Raw genomic sequence first — 24979 nt, forward strand, 5'->3', positions numbered from 1 at the left:
CCAACACAAAACCTTTTTGAAATAGGTTGAGGAAAAATTATATGTAAATATACATATAAGAACTACATAGCCCAGATGGAAAGCAGGCATCTTTGGGTGCTTTTGGAGCTGCAAAAGGCACGGACACATGAGACTGTGATGCATTCTACGGTTCACATTCATGCAGCTGTTGAACCATGCAAAAGCCCACTTGGCATTGTTCCCTCCAGTTTATGTAACAGCTTTGTTACTTTGCTAATTTTAACCTCCTTTTCCTTTTTCATTCACTAAATGTCTACACAGCACAGAGTACTTGGTATTTTTCCCTCTGGCCATTGCCTGCCATGTTTCCAAGGAATTCCTCTAGTGACTGCGTCTTCCCACTCTCCCCTGCACTCTTTCATCTATATGGTTACTCTGGGAGCCATCATGCCAGTGTAATCAGACTCCCTGGCTGCAAATCACGGCTGCATGGGCAGCTACCCTTCCCAAAATAGGCAAATAAAAAACCTTTATCACATGGGAAACACAAGTTTCTAGTTTAGTCTAACTGCTCCCTAGAGGAAATGAAAATGCAGATATGGTTGGCCATGGTCTGGTATGGCAAAGTTGTCAGTAAAAAGAGTAAAAAAGCTGTATAGGATGGGCCAGATGCGAAGGTGGTAGTCCTAATGGAGCAGATTGCCAAAGCAGGCTTGCTGGGCTCAAAAGTGAAGGTCGGAGCCCTAGCCGGCTTGGCTCAGTGGATAGAGTGTTGGCCTGTGGACTACAAGTTCCCAGGTTCGATTCTGGTCAAGGGCACATGCCCAGGTTGTGGGCTTGATCCCCAGTGTGGGGCATGCAGGAGGCAACTGATCAATGATTCTCTCTAATCATTGATGCTTCTATCTGAACTCAATACATATATATATATATATATATATATATATATATATATATATATATATATATATATATGAAAGTGAAGGTCAGAGCACAAGGAAACCTACAGCTGACAACATGGGACTAGAAACTCAGTTTTGTATACCATGTTGTCACAAGCCATTTTCTGATTCCCTGCATAATCCTCAGAGGTAGGACTCCTGTAGTCAGAGTCTGGACTGTCTGCCTATGAAACAGGGGTTCTGACTTAGGTCAGGGAAGTACGCTCTAGTTACAGTATAATGCAAAGTAAACAATTCCTCATGAATAAAAATGAGCAAGCCTTTGCCTTGCACCAAGACATAAAAGTGAAGCAGTAAACTTAACAGAAGCACTGTGGCCTCATGAAACAGATTTAGCCTAAAAAGGGGAAGGAAATACAAAAATAGCTATAAATAATAGTTTTATAAATATGTGAGAGTAACCCATACCAAAAAACAAAATGACCTCTTGTAAAAGGAAGTATATTATAAAAATATGTGATGAAACAAAAGCTTATTGAATTGCATAAAAAGACAAAGGAGAAGGTAAAATTAGTGAATCCAAGATTCTTATGTTAAACAAACAAATTCATCAAATTCAGTTATATTTTATTTATAAGATGCACACCTAGAAAGAAAAAAATACAAAGTCAAAAATAAAGTGATGAACATTTTGTGAAAATGTTAGAATCAAGGTAAAAATATTACACAGAAAGTTGATACTGAGGCAAAGTCTTATTTAGAGATGTGTGAGTATAATTTTTGAGAGTATGGTCCAAAAGAGAAGGAATAAGAGAGCAGTGAAGTCAAAAAGAATGGAGAGCCAATACAAAGATGTATTATTGAGTTGGCTACTTATGAAAACATTTCAAGACTATCTATCTTGGGGAAAAAGCAGGGCGGGGGGAGGGGGGGAATTCACCCATCAGCTCCTGATCCTCACTGAATGAAAACTTGACTAGGGATTAATTCCTCTTTATTCCTGGGCTGTATTATAGGCATTGAGCTAGTTGCCTTGGTGTCCTACTCTGGGGCATCAAAAGAAAAGTCTTGGGGTTGGAGATAAAGAAAAACACACAAGTGGGATGGGTGGTACAATATGTTGAATGTTTTTGTTCCCCTATTCCCCAAAAAATCATATGTTGAAATTATAAACCCTACTGTGATGATATTAGCAGGTGGGGGCCTTTGGGAAATGATTAGTTCATGAGGGTGGAGCCCTGATAAATAGGATTAGTGCCCTTATATAAGAGAACCCAGATAGTGCCCTAGTTCCTTCCATTATGTAAGGACACAGAAAGAAGACTGCTTTCTATGAACCAGGAAAGCAGACCCTCATTAGAGGGTCTTGATAAGTCTTCCCAGCCTCCAGAACTCTGAAAAATAAGTTCATGTTGCTTACAAGCCACCCAGTGTATGGTATTTTGTTATAGCATCCTAGACCTGACTAAGACAGGTGCCTGCTATAAATTGTGCAACATGAAGATAGTAGAGACCCAGGCAGAGCTGGTTGCTATGGTTGTGATAGGATATTGGACAAGAGAGACCAATCTATTGTGAAGCGGTGATTGAAATATGTCCAGTATGCGGTCTCATAGAATTGTTGCAAGGATTATATGAGCATAAATGTGTAAAGCAGCTCAAATATTGGCCAGCATGTTACATACATAGTCAATAAATCATTTCTGTTTTATATCATGGTGAACCCAATTAAGATGTAGAACCTTGCTGATCATGTTTTGATCTTTCTGCTAATCACTGATATTAAGAAATGTTTTATATTTTGATTTCAACCAAGAAAGTACTTTAAGCATATAGATCAAAACCAGGGAGAAATAATGGAAGGCTTCCTGCCTGGGGGTTTTCTCCATGTAGTCAAGAGCTTGGGTAAAGCCTGTTAAATTTACCACAACCCTTTCTTCTAAGTTAGCTATACTTTAAGGCCTACAAATCTTTAATTTAATTTGCTTCTGGCAAGAATCTTCACTGCCAATTATGGTTTTTCATGTTGTGGGCAAAGGATAATGTTTCCCAATCATGACAAATTGGCGGTTCTCTTTCCAAATATTTATTTCAAGAGAGCCCATTTATTTATTGTGAAAATCTCCAAAAATAAAGAAATAGAATATTTGACACTGGGAAATACATTGCATTTTAATAAATAAGGTAGGAAATAGTTTTTAAGGAAGAGAAGGAAATGTGTCATTAAAAAATTATGAGGCACTTATTATGTTGTAGGCTCTGTGTTGAACACGTGACCACAATTTATCATTTAGTACCCACACAGTTTATGGATGTCTGGCGTGTATGGCTTACCCGCTCTTCATGGTCAACGTACTTTCTGATTGATCAATGCTTGTACTATATGGGTCATTAAATGAACCTTGGAAGTAGCTACGTAGCATAATTTCCATTTTTTTATAGAGAAGAAAACCGAAGACTTGGTAGATTAAATCACTCAATAGACAAGGCCACTCATTTCAGTAGAAGGATAAATCCTCAAGTTCTTATTTCCCATCTTGCAAAGCTTCTACAATGTCCTGTTGCCTCTGACCTATATAGCTCATGCAACTGCACAGGTGGTGGGAGCATAAAGAACATTGCACGGTGGGTTAGCCATGCATATGGGTGAGAATTAGGCTAATAAAAATTCATTGCATGGGTTTTGCCCTGAAGAAAGCAAGGTGCCTGCCATTTTTGGAGTTTATGTGTTGACAGTGTAAAGAACTGGTACAAAGAAGGTTGTCTTGCTTCCGACTTTATAGTCTCCATCTGGCCAGGAAAGGAGTAAATTGACCATGTCTGCTGCAAACCTGTGGCTGTGCTCTTGGGCGGTGCGGCTTTGTCACTGGCTCTCACAGTCTTTCCCTAGATCTTGGATACTATATCCTGCACCGAAGTGGGCCAAGTTTCACACCTTTGTACTCTTCTCTAGCCTTCTTCAAACCCAGGTTCTCTTGTGCATTTGTTAGTGTGGCAGTTGGAAACTTCTTTATTTAAAGAGAAGGATAGTAAATATGTTAGACTTTGTGGGCCAACAGGATAATTTGAGGATAATACATATGATATTATGTAATAATATCATATGTATTATAATATAATACATATAATATTATATAATAAGCAGGAAAGCACATTTTTATTGAATGAATTTAATGTGTAATGTAAATTTAAGACATGCAATGTGTTACTTCTATATATTTATTTATTGTGATATCTATTGCTTATTATGTATATATGTAATATATGTATATATATGATATTGTATAGTATATGTGATATTATATAACACAAAAGAAAGTACATTTCTACAAAAACTTTAATGGTAAAATTCAAAATATAATAATAATCAAGTATAGATGCTTTGCAATATAACTTTACTAGTATAATTGAAAAGAATAATGTTTGGGGGGTTACATATCACTTAATTAGGGTTCAAAGTTAGCATTCCCTCTTATCAAATTAAGTACAAATATTCATTTGTAAAAACCTTCTAAACTTGTGGTTATACCAAAACTGGTGATAGGCCAGATTTGGCCCACAGGCCTTCATCTGCCAACTTTTTGTTTAGGAAATCCTTGAGTTTCTATTGGAAAACAGGAAAATATGCATTTTTAATAAAGTAATGCAGGAAGCTATCATAAGCTGTTTTCTGTAGAGATTGTTATGAGGTTTTTGTGTGTGCAAAGGCAAAGAGGAAGGAATTAAAAATTTGAGGATCTAATGGAATCAGGTCTGTGTATGTAGAAAGTGGGACCACCAGACAGATTACAGAGACATATTGTTGAGGGACTTTGTGTTTATAAGAGATGTTCATTATGAGGAATTCCATTGCAGAATTATATGTGTGATGAGTAGAGACAGTTTGATTACCCCTCCCTTGGACAGTGAATGGGTAAAGTGTGGTGGGTGCACATCACAGATATTGTGCTGATATCAGTTCAAGCAACAGATAAATTATACACATAGCAACACAGAGGAATTTTCAACATACATATGTTAGTAAAAAACAAAGAAATGCAATAAACAATACAAAATAAAATGAACACATCAGTTATTTAGTTTAAAAATACATGCAAACAGAAAAGTACACATCTTGTATAATATATTAAAAAAAAGAGAAGATATTAAATAGCATGTAGTGGTTCCCTATGAAGGGGAGAGATTTAGAAGTGATAAAAAGGAGAAAAAAAAAAGGACCTACATAGCAAAATGAGTGAATGAATGGATAAATGAATAAATAAATAAATGAGTGGGACTTACCTAAACCAAAGACAATAGATAATAATAAAATATTATGAACTGAGGGAAATGGCTGACTCAACCTTCTGCACCTGAGGTCCATTAGGAGAAAGAATGCCCTACAGAAAGCCCTTATAACATATGACAAAATTCAACTGTCCAGAAATGGAATAGAAAATTTGGAGTGTGTCAGTTGGCTGACTAACAGCTAGTATCTGGGGGCCAGTCTCTCATTCCAAGGAACGTTATTCCAACAAACAATTGGCAGTGGTTCCCTAATAGAAGTTCCCACATCCCTTTGGAGCCTTCTGTGCATCTGGGTATGGACGACATTCACAGGATGTGCATTGCATGTATTAGAGACTCTTGATTTCTTCAAACTCTGAGGGATAGGATGCCCTTTTAGAAGTAACATCCTGTCTTCCCTTATGACATTTCACAGTTTATTATTGTGACTTGGGAAAGTAAGATGGGGAGAAAATTGGATATAGGTGCGGAAGTCACTTTTTCCCTTATTTCTCTCTGACAAGCAGAGCTTCTCACGTATGAACTTTCTGAGCTGGGGTGTGGAGAGAGGGGGAAGTAGATCCAGAGTGTATAGGACTCTTGTACTTCTTAACAGCTGTTTATCCAGTTGAACAAAGAAGGAAGGAGATGCAAGTAAGATGAGTCAGAGTGGTTATGGCTTGGCTCTGTGGAGGCCGGGGATTGTCATCCTGAGGATATGGTGGTGAAGCAAAATGATGTTTAAGATCTAACACTAGCTGAGCTGAATCACCGAAACTCTGCATTGAGAAGGAGGAGTTTCTTAGCCAGGGCAGGGAGAACATGTGGGAGCAGGATGGGCCAAATTCACACGCTGGAAATATTGCAGCTTCCTAAAAAAGTAACTTAGAGAATGAAAAAGTGAACAGGAAATGGGGAAATTCCATTTCCGCATGTTGTTTCATTTTCCACTTCTGTTCTGGTAGAAAATATCAGCATCTCAGTTTGAATAGTGTCAACTTTCATCACACTTATTATCTTGGTCTCACTGCAAGATCAACTCATTTAATATTTCATCTCAATTTTGTTAGTTCTTTATTTGTCTGGAGCTGTATTTTCCTCTATGATATGGGGTAAGTGTGGCTGAGGAAGGACATTTTTAATGTTATTTTATGTAAACCAGTGTATTTTTAAATTTAAAAATGGAAGCAAATGTAAAATATAAAGTACTTCTCTATTAAACACAACTTTATTATTTTTGTAGGAATACATTCCATGTTAACCATTGGAAATTTAGCATCCAAACTGAGACGTGCTTTTAAGTGTAAACTATATACCATATTTTGAAGAGTTAGTTTTATAAAACAATGTAAATGATCTCATTAATAACTTCATATAGATTAAATATTAAAATGATAATATTTTTCATAACTGGGCTGAATAAAATATATTATTTAAATTATTTTACTTTTCTTATTATTTTTTAATATAGCTACTAAAAACTTTAAGCTACATTATTACATTTCTATTAGACAGTGCTAACCAAGAATAGAGATTTTTCTAAACTTGCATTGTCTAATACTGGAGCCACTAGCCACAAATGTGTTTAAATTTAAATTAGTTAAAATGAAATAAAATTAAAAATTTAGTTTGTCAGTACCAATCATTTAAAGTGCGTGGTAGTCATATGTGGCTAGTCACTGCCCTATTGGATAACACAATCTAGGACATTGAGGTAGATTGGACTGTTGGCCCTTAATCTTAACCTCTCCTGGAAGCATACCCTTTGCCAGGTAACTCTTCAGTTTCCTGCACTAACGGTGCATTATAGAACATTTCCGTCATTGTAGGAAGTTCTATTGGAGACTCTACTCAAGTCAGTGAATCACCTACCACTGGGAAAATTCATTTCAGAATTATATCCATAGACAGATGAGGACCAGACTGCCAGCTCCAGAGTGAACGGCCGCCCCTGAACAGCCCTCCATTGACCAGAGAATGACCTCTAGGTCCCTTGTATGTCCTTTACAATATGACCCCAAGTATGTTTTATCCTTAATGTCTATGCTGCCTCCTTGTGCCCCACTGTTGCCACTCTAGTATATCCTCTTGTGGAAGCCTTCTCACCTTCATTGAAATAATAACTTTCCCTCCCACAAACAAAGAGAGAAGTTCAAGGTAAATCCCTAGGGCTCTGGGGAAAGGATCTAAAAGAAGGCAAGTCTGCCCCACTGATGTCTGGGTTCTTTCATCATAGGTTTTCCTGAACAGTGCCTAATAAACTATGCTTGTTTTTCTTGGTAATAATTAGAAGGGGGAAAAAACCCACCTTAAATTAATAAATTTTTAAAGCTTAGAAGTTATAAATGATGCTAAGGCCTTATTTGGAGATAACAGGACAGAGGGATTGAGCAGGAAGTTTTTTTTCCTCTTCCTGTATTATTCCTGCACTGAGACAGTGCCTGTACATAAATAAGTACTTGCTACATATTTATAGCTGCTTTTCTTTTCTTTTCTTTTTTTTCTTTTCTTTTCTTTTATTTTTTTTTTTTTTTTTTTTTTTTTTTTTTTTTTCTTTTTTTTTTCTCTTCTTTTTCTTATCCTTTCATCCTCACCCAAGGATATGTTTATTAATGAGAAAGAGAGAGAGTGTGTGTGAGAGAGAGAGATTGTTAGCTTGCCTCCCTTACACCCCCTAACCAGGGATCAAACCCGCAACCTTTTGGTGTACAGGATGATGCTGTAACCAACTGAGTCACCCAGCCAGGGCTATAGCTGCTTTTCTTTAGAAGATAGATAAAACTCTAGAAGATAGATCGATAAACAAAATTTATGGCTACCTGGCCCAAGATGAAGAAACAGCCCTTGAGACAACCTGAAGTAAGTTTTCTTTATGATAATATCTATTGTAATAGTTTATCAATATGGCATTGATAAATTACTATATTGAAGTCATTTACAATGAAAGGTAAATATGCCATAATCCCTACTTTGAAGAGATTTACACTCTACAGCGAGGTCTCAACTCAGAATGATTGACATTTTGGGCCAGATAACTCTGTTGTGGGTGCTTGTCCTGTGTATTGTATGATATTTAGCAGCATCCCTGGCCTCTGCCTACTAGATGCCAATAGACCTCCCCACTTCCCCCACCTCCCACCATTTGACAACTAAAAATATCTCTACTCATTGCTAAACATCTCATGGAGAAACACACTGTTCTAAAGAGAGAATGAGATGTATATATAGGAAAGGGTTCTGATATAATAGCAGCTATAATAGAAACACTAACAGGGTAAAATGAGGGCATTTGGAAGGACATTTTCTCCCTGTGAGTGCAGTTGGTCAAGGAAGACTTTCTAAAGGTATTATCCATAATATTCCTAGCCCAGTGCTTTCCCCACTTACCTGCAACTCTGACCTTGGGTTAAATGTTAAGCACAAATATGTATGTGCATGTTTTTAAAAGTTAAAATCATTCCAGTGATGTAAAAATATGTGTGTAATATATCTACCAATACTTAACCCATTTTATGAATTAATATGGGCTTTAGGTAAACTATTATTAAAAAGTCGGAAGTCCCAAATCTAATATTTGACACTATAATCTATGACTATATAAATGACTTTGAAGAAGTTATCCTCTTATTAGTTAATCAACATTTTTATGCATTACACTTCTTTCATAATGGCTGTTACAGGTATACAAAGGTATAAGACTAGTCTTAGCCAAAAAGTATTGTATAATCTAGTTGTGGAGTGAAACATAAATATACAAAAGTTTTAATAACCATATGGAAGTTAAGAACTGTATTGGGATTGGGTCTCACCATTCTCCAGAACCACATAATTTCCATTAAACTGAACTTTATATTACACATCTCTCCACATCATCTCCTGAGAGTTAAAATTGAAAACCCCCCATTTTATTTATTTGGGTGGAGGTAGGTAATTCATTCTTCTGGGCCAGTTCCACAGCACGATGCAATTCCAGGTACTTTTATGTTATCCTGAATCACTGGCAGAGGACTCTGGTCAGTTCTAATGAACTTCAGGAAAGTCCCAGGGCCTGGTGGATTTCCTTCTGGATAATTCATTGGCAACTAAGGAGGGAAATTGAAAGATGTCCACACATTACTACAATGAAGTCACTCTAACTTGGCTTCCCCTTGAATGACCAAAAATCCACATATAACCGTGGTGCTGGTCATTCATGCTGGTTGGCATTCCCAAAACGCTGGCCATGCTGACATTTCACATAGTCCAACAGTTTCCCTTGAGTACAGATGTGGGAATTGGGGAATGGCTTATCTGGCTTTTTTTATCATTCATTTTTATAGCCTATATTTTACATGGTACTGTCTTCAGAATCAAAAGCCTATTTTGAAGGATAAAAATACATACAAATATTAAAATTCTTGCTCTAAAAATATACTTTTACTCAAGGTAATGTTGATGCCTTTGAATGAGCAGGGGGAAAGTATCAGGAATAAAATAGCGGAAAAGAAAGCTTGGTGAATAATTGTGTAAGAATTTAGTCTTGGTACATAGGGAGTTGCCACAGAGAAAGTCCTCTATGGGCTGGAAGGAGAAGAGAAGTCTTCTCAGATGAGGAAGGACTTGAGTTATCTCTTTTCTGATAGCCAGATTTTGGATATAAAGTCATAAGAGGGTTGTTAGGGGTATTTTCTGTGTGAGCAAAGTTCCAGAGGCAAACTATGTTCAGGAAGAGGAAATGGACCAGCCCAATTCTAATATGACAAAAGACCCAGGAAAGTTCTTTCCAAAGAGGCCTGATAGACTTCTGATCTGAAGTTCAAAGACATGAATGTGAACCTCAGTCTGCCACTTTCTAGCTATAAGATCTCAGGAGAGTCATTGAATCATCAGCCCAGCATCAGTGTCTTCAGAAATCATATATAATATATTCTGTCCTACCCATCCCACAGAATCAAATGAGCTCTGGTAAGAAAGGACTCTGTGACTTCCTTAAGCTCACTAGAATTGGAATTCATCAGTTCGCTGTGGAATTACCATATTGTTAAAGATGTTGAAACTGTAGAACTCTTGAGATATTTACATATGGGAAATGAAATAAGAAATAAAATTTCTTTCTCAGTGGCAACAATGAAATGTATAGAGAAGTTTAATTTCAGGTATTTTTTGCCCTATGTTCATTTTTCATTTGGAATCCCAAATTCTATGTCATTCCACCCATGGCCCACTCATGGCCCTTCCTGACCCAGTCCTGTTGACAGCTCCTGTGGTGTTTGTTATTATTTTTGTACACATTTTAACGTCTAGCCATCATGAGCTACTGTAGGTTCACAGAAAACTACATATGAGTGTGCCTCTCTATTATAAACTTTGCTTCAAATGTAGTTCCTTTTCTTCTCAACTTAATAAATCTTGAAGAGTCAGATTAAGTGTTACTGCTACTGTAAAGCTTTATCTATGAGTTAGGTAGTTAAGCCCCTTCCTCATATCTAACTATACTATTTTTACTTCAGTAACAGTAATGGCAGTAGGATCTGCTATTTATAAAATGCCTATTATGTATTAGGCAATGTGTAAGATTTATAAAAGCTCTCAATTATCCTCACAACAATCTCCTGAGGCATTGCTTATATTACTTTCATAGTTATGTTCATATGTGTTCACTTTTTAATTTCAGCAATTATAGCATTTTTTAGCCATCTGTACACTTAATATAGTTTTTTCTCTCCCATACCACCTTGTTATTAGACAGGGTATTTTAGAATCAATGATACTTTAATATGAGTGTACCACGGTCTTATCTTTATTTCCCAGATTTGGAGACTAAGAGACTCAGAGGACACAGAGATGAACAAAACTAAAATTCTTCCATGTGAAATAAGCCAGTATTTTCAAACAATGAGAATAACTACTTAATAGAAAAGCAGTGTGAAATGGTTCTGGAAAAACATGGGCTTGGGAGTGTAATGTTTTGGGCTCAAGTTTTAAAAATATATGACTTGGGCAAGTTACTTAACCACTGTGTTCAAGTCACATGTATTTCTTTTAAGTAATGAATCTCATTGTTTTGAAAATCCTGGCTTATTTGTCTCTGACCCCCATGATATTGTGAATTTGTCAAGTGGAAGAATTAGCCTTGTTCATCTCTGTTCCCTCTGTGCTAGCCCACAGACCCAGGTGAGGCGCTGGACACTGTATCTGTTGAGTGAAAGATGCGATTGCTTCTGTCACTGCCAATGTCACATTGTTCTGGTAAAAGCCTGAACATAGCAGGAAATATTCCTTAGCACTCATTCCCCGCAGGAGAGATGAGTAGCCAAAAAACTGGTTGCTGAGTGTTTAACTGCTTAGACAGAGGAAAAGGTGGAGGAAAGAATTTTCTTAAGGACAAAACTACTTATCGTCTCATTTTGAGTGTTCCAGGAACAGAAAAGGCAGGAAATGGTAGATGACAGAACCTTCTCATACCCTGCCCACCTTCTCATGGGGCTGGGAGATCGCAGATCCTTTCTGGAACACCACCATATGAAAAACAGCTGCAGTTTAAATGTGGAAAAAGCGAAGTTCAGTCTCGTTGGGAAGTAGTTTTGATTAACTGCAGAAAGAAACACCCAGCCTAACTACTATTATTAAAACCTGCAGCAGGGAATAGAGAGGGGGAATATAATTACACTTAAGCTGTAGTTCTCAGCCTATTGCTGACTTTTAGTTATCACAATTCTTAGCTCTATTTGAACTTTACAGTGAAACTTAATGAATCAGAGAAGCAGGAAAAAAAAATAAGCAAGGCTCAATGAACTAAGATTTAGTTATTTTTATTAAAGAACAACAAGACGTTCAAGGGAAGTAGCATTTGCTTTGAATTATCCACAACTTGGAAAAAAACTCTTATCAGAATAATGAGATGTTAGTTCATTACACAAGGCTCATGAAGCTATTTGTAGCTTTTTTCCCCAATATAGGCTTTATTTATTTTTTTCATAACTCACTTTAAATAGAATTCAAACACCAGAAGTCTGTCAGCAAAATCAGGGACTTCCTGTTTTGTCTTTAAAATAAGATGCAACTCCTTTAAATAAAGTTGTTAATGTCTTCACCATCCTTGTCTACACGCTGAAGCTCAAACTGCAAAGGCTGGAGGACACATGCCAACTCAAATCACTTCCTGAAAAAATTAGGCAGCATCGGCAAAAGTGACTTGGAAGAGCCTACAAATAATTGTACATCTGTTATACATTTTTCCTTTTCTAAAATTACAAATGAGGATGTGGTGTGCCATCCGTGTCAATAATATGAGGCCTGCAACTTCGGGAACACGTGGATCGTCTCGCTTTGCTGATAGGCCAACAGGACTGAGGCTGCAAACTATTGCATGTCGCACGATTCTTGGCACACAGTGTATTGACACAAAATTGGTTCTCTAGCCCAGAGCTTCCCCAAGAGTGTGCCAGTCATATATGTGTCGTAGGTATTGATGTCCTTGGTCCTTGGGGAAGAAGGTAGGATGTTAGGTAGCCTGGTCAGTGGCCTCAAGCATCAAGCATCTTCCTCCAGAGCAGCGGTTCTCAACCTGTGGGTCGTGACCCCTTTGGCGGTCAAACGACCCTTTCACAGGGGTCACCTAAGACCATCCTGCATATCAGATATTTACATTACGATTCATAACAGTAGCAACATTACAGTTATGAAGTAGCAATGAAAATAATTTTATGGTTGGGTCACAACATGAGGAACTGTATTTAAAGGGCCAGAAGGTTGAGAACCACTGCTCCAGAGTGTACCTAGACTGGGATTTTTGTGTGATTTAATGAGGAAGTCCTCCCAAGGAAAAACCTGCAGTGGAGTGAGAGAAGCAAGGCAGAGAGGGAGAAGTTGAACAAGGTGGAAATTGCGAGTGAAGTCCCAGACTCAGCCTGATTCTGCAGGAAGCTCTAAAGCATAAAGCTTTTGTCCCACTTGAAGTAAGGAAACTGAGCCCCCCCCCCCCCCCCCCCCCGCAGTAGACACTGGCTGCAGGCTGCCATGGAGGGACAGAGCTGCCAAGCACAACTGGTTCTCACTAATCCTCTGAATAAAGTTGCAGTGTGAGCCCTAAGAAGCAAAGTAGGAGGATAGGTGCAGAACTATAAAAGAGACCTAAGTGTTTTCAGGTAGACAACCACAGTCTCTACTGTACCTTCAGATTGCAGTCTGGAGTAGGGGGTAGGGGGCTGAAGTTGTTTCCAGTGGCAGCAAAAAAAGATGATGAGTCATATGTGGTCTTCAGTATACAACTTGGACAAACCTGGATTTCTGACTATGGAAATTGGGAGATAAATGTGTGTTGCTTTAAATAGTTAAGTTTGGGCCGAAACCGGTTTGGCTCAGTGGATGGAGCGTCGGCGTGCGGACTGAAAGGTCCCAGGTTCGATTCCGGTCAAGGGCATGTACCTGGGTTGCGAGCACATCCCCAGTGGGAGATGTGCAGGAGGCAGCTGATCGATGTTTCTCTCTCATCGATGTTTCTAACTCTCTATCTCTCTCCCTTCCTCTCTGAAAAAAATCAATAAAAAAAAAATATTTAAATAGTTAAGTTTGGGGTACTTTCCTATTTTTGTTTTTTTAGAATGTCTTTTTATTAATTTCAGAGAGGAAGGGAGAGGGAGAGAGTGATAGAAACATCAATGATGAGAAAGAACCATTGATCAACTGTCTTCTGCATGCCCCACACTGGGGATCGGGCTCGCAACCCAGGCATGTGTCCTGATCAGGAATCAAACCATGACCTCTTGGTTCATAGGTCAATGTTCAACCACTGAGTCATATTGGCTGGGCAGTTTGGGGTGATTTGTTGCATAGCAATAGGTAATCAATTGTAGAGTGTTATATTAAGCAGTTGCCCAGCCAACCCACTAAGGATCCATAATGAGAATGACAGGGGTTGTTGCTATAACCCCTGATACCTTGGTTTTTTAAATTCTTGCAACAGAATCTAGCCTATCCTGCAAAGGGATAATATGCTTCATTTATTTATTTGCTTATTTAGTGGTCATCAGTCTCCCACACTGACTATCAGGCGGAGGATTATGTCTGTTTTGCTCCATTTGCAATAACTTGTGCCCAGCGTGGTACATGACATATAGCAGATTTTCAATAAATGTTTGTTGATGAAATTAATCTAATAAGAGACAGAGGGATAAAAATAACTATTATTTTAATCTAATTTGAGCACATTACCTGTTTCTGCCAGTTTTAAACCAACTCACACATTACCCCAAACTTCCCCTAATATATTAAATAGATTTTAGTTATATAGAGTCTTAGAAGTCCCTCCAAGTACATGTATACATTTGCATTGGGAGAAAGGCCTTCGGTATAAGGAAGACTGGAGCTCATCATTGTGTTTGCTCAGGCTACACAGCAAATAGATTGACAAAGGAAATGGACTGGATTATTCTTTAAAAATAACTAATGTAAAACAGCTTTTAAGATTTATGAATGAGAAGATGAAAGAAAATAAAGTGAAAGCTGAAGAGACTATTTTGAAGTGGATGATTGACAAAAGGAAATCTATTGAAAACAGAAGGCCTTGCACTATACAAACCCAAAATGGAATTCATTAAAAAACAACAACCCTAAATGTCAAAATAAAAGATGGCCCAATGCAACAGGTGCGCCATTTGGAAGCAGGGAGTTATGAGGTTGGATGGGGCTCTGGTGGGAGTTCTGGGCAGCTCCTGTGTGTGCTCCCGACATTCCTGTCTTCTGGAAGATGGGCTGAGCTGGGATGAAGTTGGCTAGGCTAAACTACTATGGGGTAGATGAGTTGTTCCTTTGGTCATGTGACCTACCTTATTAGCAACATTGTTATGAGAATTAACAGTAACAGCAATTGCATGGGGAGGTAATTTAATAGAAGGTGAAAGTACTGAAATGTCAATGTGGAAATTAGGAGCAAATGGCATCCAGGGTAGAACCACAGGTACCTGTCAAAGCATCACAGTAATTAAAGATAAGCAATTAATTTCAATCCATTTTTGAAAGTAAGACAGACCAGCCTTTGTGCTTACTTCTGGTACACATCCACTTATCATTCTCCTAATGTTTATTAAGTGCTTTTATGTGTGATGCATGAGCTAGGAACCAGGCATTCAGAGATAGAAAAGTATGTCTCCTGTCCTTTGTGAACTCACAAATGAATGGGTAGACATCTAAACAAATAATTACAAGGTGAGGAATGTATACATCACTGTAGAAGCACTGACAAAAAGCAGGCTTCAGTGGTGCTCAGGGAAGACTTCATATGTGAGTCATTTATTTGAGGTTCATATTTGAGAGAATCAGGAGAGAAAAAAAGGTATTTTGAAGGTGTGTGTGTGTGTGTGTGTGTGTGTGTGTGTGTGTGTGTGTGTGTGTTCAGGGCTTTATACTTGCCTTTATTTTGTAAGCTTGATATTTACCTTCAGAAACCTCCAGGAGTTAGCAGAAGGTAGAATAGGTTGGATAGGGTCATATAACATAAATGTGATTTCAGATCCATTTTTCAGAAAACTGTAACCTTGCTAATCACATCACTTACTTCTTTAGTGGATGGTTCTATGGCAGTAGCTGCCTTGCTCATTAAAATGTAAACTCTCTGAGAGGGACAGGACCTTGAAACACATTTAAGTAATTCCTCTCCCCCAGGAAGTAAATTGGTCAAATTTCTTCTTGAGAATAGGTTTAGATAGAAATATGGGAAAGAGCATGAAAACCCTGGGTGCTCATTCATAGGAGAGGAAGAAGATTGGGATAGCATGTATCATCGAGATTGGGGAAAAGTACAAAATTTTATAACCAATTCCATTACATCGTGGGTGGTCATAATGGTGAAACTTTTTCCTCAAAGATCAATTATAGACTAAACTAGCCTTTGCCTAGAATTCCCTTTGCCATTTTTCCTTATTTGTTTCAGTGTAGTTGTCTGAGATCTGTGGTCAGCTTCAGTTCATTGGCTCCTACCATATTTCAAGGACAGAGACTTTCCATGCCCTCAGTCTTTTTCCCAGTGGGGAGACTAGCCAATGTGGAGTAAACATATGGGCTCAATGCTTAAGGATGCTTTGCTTCCCATTAAGTTCACAGATGTTGCCAGATGAACCCTTCCTTGCAATACACCTTGACCAGAGAGAATCTTACAAAGTCCTGGAAAATGGCCGTAACATATTTGCTCATCAGAAGTGTATAGAAATTGGAAAGTTTGATCAAAAACATTTGTGTGTCCTGGTCTTGTTAAAACAGCCATCACATGTTCTAGGAGGCTGACATAGACAAATAGTCTATGAACCAGGAAACTGGACTTTTTATTTTGATGTGTATGTGTATGTTTTGCCAGAATCATATTTTTAAAAAGAAATTCTATTATCTGGCAACCAAGGTCATACTCAGGATTACCTTTGTCCAAATACTTATGTTGGTTCTTGAAGGTAAAATTATAGGAAATCCCTGCTAATTTTAATACCTCTTCTAATGTTTTACCAGCTAGCTGAATGCTAGAGTCACAGTGATTTTGAATTGATCCCTCACTCTATTTATATGACCTTGGGTAAGTTGATTTTTTACAATCACAGTTTCTTCATCTGTAAAACATAAATGTTATTAGTTTATCCTGAATAATATTGTGTGAGGAAATACTGTAAGGACATAAAATACTTAGAATTTCTCATGCATAATAAAACTTCTACATGCTTTCTATTATTATTGTTAACATAAAGAGATCATAAGCAATCTTATTTGGTTGTTATTTAAGTACTACAAGGTAAGCAGAATTGTTATTGTCATTTAAAAATTTAATGAAGAAAAATAGAGAGAAGCTAAGGGGCTTACTAAGTATTGTAACCAAAACACAGTTTTGGCTGCTTGCCACAATAAAAGCCAAACTCTTGAGACAGTTGCTAAAGGAAAGTGGTTTATTTAAGCACCAGCTACCTAAGAAGATGGGGATTCTTGTCCCAAAACCCATCTCAACATCTTAGTTCAGGCAGACGTTTTTATAAGGAGGAAGAGGGAAAGCAGAACAAAGAGATCAAGGGGAGAGGGCTGAAAAGTTCTTTATGTGCAGACCAGCACAGTCCATTCTGATAAGGATGCTGAAACTAGTCAAGCAATGGTCTGATGTGCATCACCCTGTTTTTCACCATCCTGGTTTTATTTAATCCTGGTTTTACAGTTGAAGGTCAGCAAGTCTCCGAGGGCTGGATGACTGAAGATAGGAGTCTGTATCATTTGAAATTAGTTCCTAGAATTATTGTACAAACATGTTGTAATTCTACAAGTTATCTATTAGTCAGAGTCAGCATTTATAGAAACAATGTCAAAGAATGGTGGGGTGGGTTATAATTCACTGCTGTTATAGTATTGCATCCCACATTAGTGGCAGAAGTGAAACTCAAACTTCTTTCTTTGAACTCCAGATCATTTCGCTATACCTGTGCTCCAACTTGACCATGAATTCCACGGCTTCCATCTAGGGGTAAATTTCAAAACATTTATCAAAATGTAAAAGGTCTAGGATATGGATTTTCATAAGCAGATATGGAAATATTTCGTAATTTTACTACTGCATATAGTAGTTAAAAGTTAAAAGATCAGTGTGGCCCTGGCAGGTGTTTCTCAGTAGTTAAAACATTGGTCCATACACTGAAGGGTTGCAGGTTCAATTCCAAGTCAAGGGTATATGCCTGGGTTGCAAGTTCAATACCTAGCCCCAGTCAGGGCACATGCCGGAGACAACCAATAGGTGTGTCTCTCTCACATTGATATTTCTCTCTCTCTCTCTCTCTCTCTCTCTCTCTCTCTCTCTCTCCCCCCCCCCCCTTTTCCCTTCTACTCTCTCTAAAAACCAATGGAAAAATATATCTTCAGGTGAGGATCAACATCAACAACAACAAATACCAGTTTGGCTATTAAATATCAGTCCCATTTCTGATGAAGAACTTAAGGAATTTATCATAGTTGCATAAAGTCAAAATCTCTGAGTCTCTGGCTCAGTCTAGCAAAGGGTTCATCTCAAGAAAGTAAACTTTAGTTCCAGTATATTATTTGAAAGTGGAAAATAAGACTAAACCAGAAGATTCTTTTTTTTATTAAGCTGATTCCATAGTATAATATTCATACCCAATGCTATTATTCTGTGGGGCTCTAAGGCACCAACCTACAAGTGGGTATCCATCATTTTCAACATCACAATGCAAAATATATTTGTGGAAGGTTATTAACATTTAAACTTCTCTGATTAATGTGTTTGGGTAGTGGCTGCTTTCACTTTTTCCAGTTTTATAGTAAATTTTACAATATTTAGCCAGTAGCTCATGTGAGGTGGCTGATGAGCAGCTATGTTTTTCATATAATCAAAATTGGGCTTTGCTACTGATGGAGATAGTGGGCAGGGATTTTGGACAAAGGCCTAAAGAGAGAAAGAGATAAGGGTATCCATGTTGTTGTTAAAAATATTTCAAATTTAATCACATATTCTGCCATTTATCACTGACAATCACTTTTCTTTCCTGTATGTATACACTGCAAGCAAAGTTTCATTGGCTCGGACACCCATTATTTCTTCCTTTCTATGATATTGTGATTTATAATAAGAAATATACATTGCTCTTCATCCCCATTCCTTGCAGAGATCCTAAACCCTTAGAACTTCCTAAATGATAAAAGTGATAAAGGTGTCTTGATATACATAAACCCCTTTTAACCACACCTGAGTTTATATTGATGAGGTAACTTTGGAAAGCATCTAAGGATGAGGATTTGGTTGCCAGAGAAAGTAACCATGTGATTAGTGGGTTTGGATTTTCAGTCTCACCTCCATAACCTCCAGGTTGGAGAAAGGGGCTAGAGATTGAAGCAATCATCAATGGCCAGTAATTTAATCAATCCTGACTGTATAATGACGAATTCCTGAAAACATAAAAGGATGGATATTTGGAGAGCTTTTAGGGAAGTGAACATGTGGTGATGGGGGCATGTCGTCTCAGAGAGAGCAAGGAAGCTCTTAGTCCCTTCCCACATGCCTTGCCCTCTTCATCAGAATGTTCATCTGTATCTTTAACAATACTCTTTATAATAAACTGGTAAATATAAGTGAATGTTTCTCTGAGTTCTGTGAGCAACCTAGCAAATTAATCAAACCAGAGGAGAGAGCCACACAAACCTCCAATATATAGCCAATTTGTTAGAAGCACAAAGGACTACCTGGACTTGCTATTGGTGTCTGATGTGGGTAGTCTTGTAGGACTGAATCTTTAATCTGTGGGATCTGTATAGTGTCAGAATTGAGTCAATTGCTTGATGGTGTTGGAGAAAACACATATATAAGAGTTTCACATAGGAGTTTTTGAGGTTAAGGGTAGAGGAATATAGGTTTAAGAGCAAAGAGGAAATAGAGGCCAAGGCCGGTTTGGCTCAGTGGATAGAGCGTCGGCCTGCGGACTGAAGGGTCCCAGGTTCGATTCCAGTCAAGGGCATGTACCTGAGTTGCGGGCACGTCCCCAGTGGGAGATGTGCTGGAGGCAGCTGATCGATGTTTCTCTCTCATTGATGTTTCTAACTATCTCTCTCCCTTCCTCTCTGTAAAAAATCAATAAAATATATTTTTAAAAAAAGAGGAAATAGAGTCTTAGCCATAATAACATTCAATAATTTGTCGGATAAATTTGTGGATCAGATCTAAAGAAACTTCTCTCAAAACTTTGATAATAAACACTTCACAAATCTTAATATTCCAATAATCATTGAAATATCCTAAATTCAAATGAAAATGATTTTGAATATCTCTGTTTAGTACATGTGGCAGATTATACTCTTGTTCTGTATATTGGCTGTACCTCCCTGGAAAAAAGATAGTGTGTCTTAAAAGAGGAAGTGTCGGGAGTTGAAAAAGAAATAAAGAGGCAAATTATGAAAGTCCTTGAGTTTCATACTAGACTATTTGTCATGATGGGTAGCATATTTAAATTGTGTGTGCATGAAAAATAAAAAGATCAGATTTTTATTTTAGAAAGAGCACTCTTGTTGCCATGTGGTGCAAGGACTGGATAGAGGCAAAAAGAAAGAGGGGATGTTGGTGACATTTGCAGATGACATAAAGTTGGGTGGAGTAGTTACAATAATAGATGACAGAAGCATAATTCATAATGACTTCACCAGATCTGGAGATTGAATCCAACCAATAGGATGAAATTCAACAGGAAAAAATGATTAAATTCAGCATTTGTGTATTTCACACACACACAAAGTCAGTTGAGAAAGTGCAAGAAAAATTCCCTAAAACTTGTGGTGGTGGATGTGGTCATAATTTAGGTGACCACACGTTAAATCCATGCCAACAATATACTAAAGAGCGGAGCCTTTGGCTCAATGGATAGAAACAAAATGCCTGTCCCATGGGAAATAACTCTGTCTCCTATCTGACAACCACAAACTTCTCTTGACCTTTCCCCATCCACTCCTCCACCACTTTATCAAACAAAAAATCTATTAGTCTCTGATGGTATAAAGACCAGTGCATGTAATGGAAGTTTTTGCATAAAGACTTTTTATGTATTGAACCTCTACACACGCTTTGCTAAAATCATTCTAATTATATGCTTGCTGGTGTTTGCCTCCACTGGACAGAGAACAGAGAACCCCTTGAAGAAATAGTTTCCATTCCTTCTTGTGTTCCCAGTCCCTAGCACAGGGCCTGATATAGTCCAGGCATGTAATACCAATGAAGAAATGAGTGAATGAATGAATGAATGACCAAAGAGAGTTAAATAGAGTGTTAATGAGAAAAGAGCTGAAGGGACACATGCAGATAGGCATTCTATAGACAGGTATGGAGAACAGTTGTAACATGACTTAAAAAGAAAATAGACAACCTTGTATTGTCTTCTCTGAGAAGTAAATGGTCCATTAGCAACACTTGAGTTCTTTCTACAACCCTAAAGCATATGTGCACACCCAGCAGCAGTCCCTCCTGAGCTCCCTTGTAGCCCCAGCTGCCTTTTCCAGGAGCCTCCCTCCTCTGTGATCTTTGAGGGATTTGTGTCCCTCCCTAGGGATTGTTCCCTAGGAGAAGTCACTGGAGTGATGACTGGGGAGTCCATTCTTCTGGCATAATCACAGCTGGGCATCAGATGTCAGAGCCCCAGGATGGATAAACATGCATTCTCTGTTCAGGTTAGAAAGCTGTGAGTACCCTGTCTGGCAGCCAGAATAAACCAAGAAGACATGATGAAAGCTCTGGTTAAGGGACGAGCCCTAGACTGCCTCCTGAGAGCCAGTGCCACTTTCAGTGCCACTGAAAGCTTTTCTCTGCACAGCTCCAGGGGGAGGACAGAGAGGTGTGGAGTGGTCTGCTTTCCAGAGAGGGGCAGCCCTTTCTAGATTTTACCATCTTGCCTGAAGAGTGTTTTATTACCAGTTCATCTAATTATCCTATGCTTACTTGATAACAAAATGAAAGCATGGAAACTAAATACATATTATGTGACACTTTAAAATTCATGAAAGCAAAATCATAACCTAGCAAGGGTTATGTTCCCAGTGGCCATACAGGGACTTTCTCTCTGTACCAAGGACTGTTAGGAAATTCTTTAATTTTTTAAAATATGTTTTTATTGATTTCAGAGAGAGGAAGGGAGAGCAAGATAGAAATATCTTTTGGCTGCCTCGTGCACACCCACCACTAGGGATCAAGCCCACAAAGTAGGCATGTGCCCTGACTAGAATTGAACCAGTGACCTCCTAGTGCAGGGAGCAGCACTCAACCAACTGAGCCACACTGGTTGGGAAATTATTTAATTTTTAAAGTGATACCCTTTGTTTTATTGAGTGTTTTGACAGTGGAACATCCCTTACTATTTGTGCACAGAGGAATAAGAGTGAGGCAGTTCTTGGCTCTTAGAATAAGCCAAGGCCATAGTCATGATTGTATTAGGTAGATGGATTTACTTTCTTCTCTGAGAGGGTCTTGAAGTGTCTAAATTAGAACTACATTCTGAAAGAATGAATAGGACCAGTGACAAAATAGGTTATTTATCCTTTGAAATTAAAGAAGTCAACTGGTGAATTTGTTTTTCTTTTTCTTTTTCCACTTGTCCTTAATTTTAGTATTCTTTAGAGACTGTTTCTGAATATTAAAATAGTAAAAGCAACTGGTCTCAATTACTATTGTTGCTATTAATAGTAGTAATAATAATTCTCTTTATAGGATAGTTGTTCTATGGTCATAATATGCCATTAACCTTATCTACACTAATAAAAGACAAACATGCAAATTGACCATACCTTCACTATGCCTTAAGCCATGCCCACCAGCCAATCAGAGCAACTACATGCAAATTAACCCAACCAAGATGGCGGCCAGCAAGCAGGAGGCTTGGTTGCCCCAATGATGGAGGAAGCCAGGCTTCCCGCCTGCCGCAGCCAGCTCTGAGCTCCACTCAAAGCAACAAAGTTTCAATTATAGAAGGTAAATAAACCCCAGATACCTCTTTTCAGCTGGCCATGGCCACGGAGCTGGAGCGAGCAGGAGGCTTCCCTCCTGCCCACCCTGGCAGCCTCTGAGCTCCATTCAAGCAACAAAGTTTCAATTATAGAAGGTAAATAAATAACAGAATAAAAAAATAAAAAGAAAGAGGAGAGGCTGGGAGCTTTCGTCACCAGGGGGGCTTGGCCAGCCTGAAAACAGTCCTCAGCCCCTCACCCAGACTAGCCAGGCACCCCAGTGGGGACCCCCACCCTGAAGGGGGTGTGACCAACCTGCAAACAGCCATCAGCCCCTCACCCAGGCTGGCCAGGCACCCAAGCTGGACCCCCATCCTGATCTGGGACACCCTTCAGGGCAAACCAGCCAGCCCCCACCCATGCACCAGGCCTCTATCCTATATAATAAAAGGGTAATATGTAAACTGACCCTAACAGCAGAATGACTGGGAATGACTGGTCACTATGACACACACTGACCACCAGGGGCCAGACACTCAATGCAGGAGCTGTCCCCTGGTGGTCAGTGTGCTTCCACAGGGGGAGCTTTGCTCAGCCACCGGCCAGGCTGATGGCTGCCAGTACAGCAGTGGTTGTGGGAGCCTCTCCCGCCTCCTCAGCAGCACTAAGGATGTCAGACTGCAGCTTAGGCCTGCTCCCTGCTTGCAAGTGGACATCCCCTGAGTGCTCCAGGGCTGCCAGAGGGATGTCTGACTGCCAGCTTGGGCCCGATCCCCCAGGGAGCGGCCCTAAGCCAGCAGATGGTTATCCCCCGAGGGGTCCCAGACTGGGAGAGGACACAGGCTGGGCGGAGGGACTACCCCCCCCCCCCCGCCCCAGTACACAAATTTTTGTGCACTAGGCCTCTAGTATAATAATAATAATCTCACTTAACCTCACAAAAATTCTACTCTTAGAATCTGACCTATTCATGGTCAGGGTTACATCATCATAGTAGCTCAGTATGAATCAGTAAATCTTTTCTATCAGCATGTCAAATAGTAGCATAGCAACAGCAGTTCCAAATAATGGGTTATGCTCACATTTAAGTAAGTGTGACATATTGGTTCTGAGTCATGAGTATTTTCTTTAAAGGAACTACTCAGACAACTGTCTGTTGGTATTCAGTCTCAGAGCAACTTTTATTTTCTCTTCTTTGTTCTGCTGGGGGCTGGAAGCCTGAAACCTACATTTCCCGGATTCCCTTGCTAATTGGGTATCAATAGACCCAGTTTCCCAGGGACTGGAGGTTTCCACTATGTGGGACATTTTATGCTAAAACCTGAAAAGTCCTTGGCAAATGGGGATGAGTTGGTCACTTTACTTGGCAGCTCTATTTCTGTTAGGTTAGTGATAAGTGTTCACATAGCATTAGAAGACCTGAGGAAGGTAGATGCATTTCTACTGTGGGTAGCAGCATTAACACATACGTGAACTCATGGTCTCCTGATTAGCAGCAGGAACATGAGTAGTGAAAGCAGAGGCTCGCTGTAGTTACAGACATCTGGGTAACATTGACTCCCCTCTTTTATTTCTTAGTCGTTCTAATATTTTGTAAATGAATCCCTATATTAAATTCCTCTTTGCCTGAAATACCTAAGCAGTTTCTATTTCCCTCACTTAGCATTGACTATAGACAGCCCCAATGAAAGACTCTTTTTAGATAAAGCGAGAGACAAGAGTTAGTAGGGAAGGGAAGTGCTAATCAAAGAAATTATAATCCAATCAAGGAAGATGTTTTTAAGATGACAGAAGGTCAGAAAATAGGAACTTGGATAACACATGAAGAACCTGGTACCAATACTGTAGCAGCAATATATTCTGTTTTCCTGTCTTTATGAAATAAGCTTTGGCTATACTTCCAAGATTGATCCAGAAATAGAAGGGTCCTAGAACAATTGTTGGGGCCCATTAACAGTCAGAACTGTGACAAATAAAGAGAGGTGAGATTGATTCTGCATCTCTGCTTTCTCCTCAATTTAGATAAGGCTTCCTCTTATGGGGCAGGCGGCCTTCTTAATTGCTCCATAGAAATAGCCTTAGCATAGTACTTCATCATACACAATAATATTTTGACTATATGCCTATCTCCAATATTGGATTATCAGTTTCCTAAGAATGTAATGTTACATCTTCATGGCTAAACATTGCTTAACATGTGGTATGGTGTTCAATGGTTTCCATTTCGTTCAGAGTAAAATCCCAAGTCTTACCAAAGGCCACATGATATGAATTCTGGATACTGCTCTGAACTCATATACTGTTTTTTTCCCTTAATCACTTGGCTTCAACCATACTTGTTTCCTTGGTATTTTGCAACCATGCCAACCTTGCTTAAAAATCTTGCAGAAGTGCTTAAAAACCAGATGTCTGGATTGCTT

The sequence above is a fragment of the Myotis myotis genome, unplaced genomic scaffold (genome assembly GCF_014108235.1).
Source record: "Myotis myotis isolate mMyoMyo1 unplaced genomic scaffold, mMyoMyo1.p scaffold_m19_p_16, whole genome shotgun sequence".
Lineage (NCBI taxonomy): Eukaryota > Metazoa > Chordata > Mammalia > Chiroptera > Vespertilionidae > Myotis > Myotis myotis.